The sequence below is a fragment of the Ostrea edulis genome, chromosome 6, assembly GCF_947568905.1.
Source record: "Ostrea edulis chromosome 6, xbOstEdul1.1, whole genome shotgun sequence".
Taxonomy (NCBI): Eukaryota; Metazoa; Mollusca; class Bivalvia; order Ostreida; family Ostreidae; genus Ostrea; species Ostrea edulis.
Window position 1 is genome coordinate 16,783,439 of NC_079169.1, and position 5,119 is coordinate 16,788,557.

Consider the following 5,119-nt stretch of genomic DNA (forward strand, 5'->3'; position numbering starts at 1 on the left):
TTTTTCGCGCCAACTTTTTGTTTATCGTGTATTATCAAAAATTATGTAAGATCGATTGCCATTTTTCTTTAGATTTTCTTTCATTTCTAGACTGTTTTCTTACAAATACACACCGTGTTGTCGGATTTTCTGATAATGATTTAAAGAAATTCACTGTCGATTCTCTGTCGGACTTTCTGATAGAGTGATCAACAAACACGTCTATTTCTTCCATCTATATTTTTTTACTTGTGAATTTTGTTAAGACGTTTTTCCAATTAAAATGGCTTCCCAAACAAACCCAGTAGATATAAACAACAGCAGTGTTATAGACTAAAAAAAAAACAATTCCCAACATTGGCGAAAAAGGGCTTTGGCCATTGTTAGGTTGAGAGAAGAGAAAGGTTCTCTAAATTTAGAAGATCTGAAAACCCTACCATCCATTCCGAGCACAATGTGGGATCCACTGGAGAGTAAGGGTGTGATAGTGTTCCTAGATAACTGAAAGGGGAGAGAGAGAACAATCAGAAAACACAGTAAATGAAATTACAAAATTGCAATCACTAATTAGCAGACAAGAGAAAGAAATTGAAAGAAAAGATATACAAATTAAACAGTCAGAGAAAGGCATTGCTGCTTGTCAGATACAATTTGAACATTTAGAAAACAAATTCAAAACAGGTCATGAACAACAAATGTACAACTTGCAACACAAGTTTGAAACAGAATTTAAAAAAAACCCCACAATAACCCATTACGAGAATACAATGACAAAACAATGACTGTCAAAAATTAAGAGCTCATCACACTGAAACAAAAATCTGGTAGAGCAAGACAATAAGTGGGTATGTAAAATGCAAGAACTGGAGAAGAAAATAAAACAACTAAAAGATGAAAAAATCAACAGAGAGGTAGATAAATTATCCCCACATGGAATTTATCGAAAATCCTATTCAACAACTACAAATGGTGGCATTGCAGAGAATACAGAATCCAGAGGCCCCAGTCCCCCAAAAATGTCAACATTTGATGGAAAGAGTGACTGGAAGCCATTCTTCATAAGTTCACACATATTGCCGCAAGATACAAATGGAATGAAGAACAGAAGCTTGACAAATTGATAGAGTGCCTTAGGGACAAAGCACTGAAATATTTCAGCTCCAGACCCACCCATGATCAGAGAAGTTTTAAGAATTTAATCATCAAACTGGAAGAAAGATTTGGGAAAAAAGACCTCCCACACATAATCAGAAGACAACTCCAAGACATCAAGCAAGGCCCTGGAGAATCCATGATACAGATGCATCAGACAATTCAATTTGTTCTTTCCCATTTTGAATTTGACATAACTCAGCAGCAATAGAATTGTCTGATGCATCTGTATCCAGAACAAAAGTATCTTGTGAATTTGGGTATGCAAGAGTCAGAGTCTGTAAAATATGTTTTCTGATATTTTCAAATGCATTTTGGTGAATTTCTAACCATTCAAATTTTGACTTTTTGAATAATTTATAAGCTGGTACAATGGATGTGATAGTTCTGCAAAATCTTTCACATGATTTCTATGGTAATTAGCAAATCCCCAAAATGTTTCTAATTGTTTCAGGCAGAGGAAATAACTAAATCACAAGATGAAGATCATGACATTCAGAAGATCAAGACATGGTTAGAATCTAAGAGCTTTCCATCTCAGAGAGAATTATCTTTATGTAGCCCCAGTGTTAGATATCTCTGGTCATGTGAATCTCAATTACATCTAAGAGATGGTATACTCTATTACCTATGGGAAGATCAGGTACAACCTAGATATTTATTTGTAGTGCCAACGAATATGCAACTTAAAATTTTAGAATATTCTCATGACAATAGATCAGCAGGACACTTAGGTCAGACAAAAACTTATGAAAAATTAAAACAGTGTTCAATTTGGTATGGTATGTCACTGGATTCAAAACTGTATGCTGAAAACTGTAACAAAAACAAAAAGCCCAATATCAAAGCTAAGGCAGCTTTAGGACAATATCATGCAGGTTATCCTTTTCATAGGGTACATTTTGACATATTAGGACCCCTCCCAGTATCTAAACTGGGAAACAAGTATATCCTGATGATCATTGACCAATTTACGAATGGTTAGAAATTGTGTCAATACCAAATCAAAATTCTGTAACAATAGCTAAAGCTATGGTTGACAATTTTATTTTTAAGTGTGGCTGTCCCACAGAGTTGCATTCAGATCAAGGCAAAAATGTAGATGGTATACTGATTAGAAAATTGTGTCATTTGTTACAAATTGCTAAAGCAAGAACCACCCTTACCACCCACAGTCTAAAGGTCAAGTTGAAAGATATAACCGTTTGGTGTTACAAGCAATGAGATGCTATCTCAAAAGCAAACAAAATTAATGGTATCTACATTTGCAACAAATTGCAGATGCTATCCGACCTACAGAAAAAAGACAAACCAAATTTACACCCAATTGTCTATTCCTGGGAAGGGAAACAACTCAACCAATAGATCTGATATTGGGTACTTGTGATTTAAACAATACAGAGAAAGAAATTCCTGAATATGTACAAGATCTGAGAACTAATATGGTAGAATGTCATCAAATTGCACGTTCAAATATTTGTAAAGCCCAGCATAAACAAAAACGGTATTATGACATCAATTTATATCAAAGAACATATGAAGAGACATTATATGTCGAAATGCGCATCTGGTGCATCAAAATTGGTACCGTATAAGTTTTACATTATGACCCCTGGGTCGAGGCCTCTGCTGGTGGACTGTTAGTCCCCAAGGGTCTCTACAGCCCAGTAGCTAAGTACTTCGTTACTAGCTTGAAAATACGGATGTATATTTAATTGCTGTTACAAAATTTAGAAATTCATTTCAAAATTAAGGATTATCTCCCTCGTGCATAGCTCTTATCCTTGGACGAATTTGGCTCCACTTTTTTGGCACGCTGTTTTTGGTTATATTTAGCTCTAAAACTTCATAGTTATTTTGGATTTCAAAGATTTCGGTTGAGCATCACTGAAGAGACATTATTTGTCGAAATGCGCATCTGGTGCATCAAAATTGGTACCGTATAAGTTTTACATTGGAGATGTTGTACTTAAAATAGATTCGGCTACGAAATTGGGTCAGAGTTCAAAACTGAAGTCACCATGGAAAGGTCAATATATCATTTCAGAGGTCAAATCACCAGTTTTGTTTAAGATCACTGATAAAAAGAATAAAGAATTTGTTATACATCATGACCGTATCAAGCTCTGTAAAGATCTGGAGCATCCTGGTTGGGTAAAAAGGATCCGAAATAGAATATTTAATCAAGTTGAATATTCTGGACAAGGCAAAAACACTATTGGTGTTTCTTCATCGGCTACACCGGAATCTGATGAAACTATCTCAGACATTCCCAATCTTTTCACTGCTTTGGGGGATGTGTCGGATATTCTGATGCATCATCAAGACATTGATGACTCAGATTCTTCCGCCGTAACAAAGCAAAAGGACTTCAGATTGAGAGGTCAAAGGCAAATACAAAGACCTAAATACTTGTCTGACTATGTTCAGGACTAAGCTAACAGAACTGCATGTGACTAATGAACTTTTATCCAAAGCTGTTTTAAACAAATTAAAAATAAATAAATAAATAATGTTAAGATACTTTTAAAATGTATTTAAAATTGCACATAGAAAATGAACATTTTGATGACTATTCATTTTGCAGATATGATCCTGACAACCATAGTCAAATTCGGGCGTTATAGGATTTGATCACGTGACAAACTTCATGTCATATCCCAACAACATTCAAAAATGATATCTTATTTCTTAATAACATTCGTGACACTTTATTTATTTCAAATTAAATGCAAAGAGTGGCATTTTAGATACCCTTTGGAATTATCAGTATGTGAAATTGTTTACTGAATAATCGAATTTAAAAAACAGTTGAACTTCGATGATATTGAAGAGTATTCGAATAGTCGAATATTCATTGACATCTAAACGGTATCAATACAAAAGTGATGGATTCTCATCTAATTGGTTTATACAGTACTTGACCGTTAACGGTGAATTATTATCACAAACTCGCTGCGAAACAATATACGCGAGAAGAAGAAATCTCTTGCTGTGGCCTTCAATTCGACATTTAGATATATCGACGACGTTCTGTCTATTAAAAATGATAACTTTCATTCATATGTCCATTCGATATATCCCTGTGAGCTCGAAATAAAAGACACCACAAAGTCGTCCACTTCTGCTTCATACTTAGATATTTTATTGAAAGTAGATATAAACGGCAAACTAACAACTCAACTGTATGACCAACGGGATGATTTCAGCTTCTCCATCGTCAACGTCCCATATTTACATGTATGTAACAATATTCCATTATCACCTGCACGTGGTCTATAAATCTCTCAACTGATTCGATACGCAAGAACGTGTACTGATTGAAATATTTGGTTGTGAGTCTATGATCAGAGGCACGCTACTGAAAACAAGTTGATAGTGCGGGATTTCAACAGTCTCGTTAAAGTCTGCATTTCGGATATTCTATGGTCGTTAGAACGATCTAGTTCGTCAATACAACCTCGCATTGGGTCAAATACTGTCTGACGTGTTTCATACCGATTGCTAAACCGTTCGTGGCACACTGATTTTGACTATGGATAACTCCGTTTACCTGATCAAGATATAGGGCTCACAGCGGATGTGATCGGTCAACAGGGAATGTTTACTCCTAGGCACCTGATCCTACCTCTGTTGTGTCCAGGGGTCCGTGTTTGCCTTACTATCTATTTTGTATTGTTTTGGGATTGATGAGATTGATCACTGTTCGTTATCTTCACCTACTGTAAATCAGCTTGTATTAGCGACAACTTTAATTCGCGATTTACCAGGGATAAACTGGTTCGAGACAACAAATTTTCGCGACTTAATTAAATGCAGACGAAATTAAAGAACTGTTTTGCGGCGAGAAATATTCGCCACGACGTTTTCGCGAACCCCACAAAAAGTTTCCCATGCGAATAAAAGTTGGTATACAGTATATATCAATGAAATTTCTCACATGTACGTTTGACAATTTTTGTCTGTTCTCGTGGAATGGAAACAAACA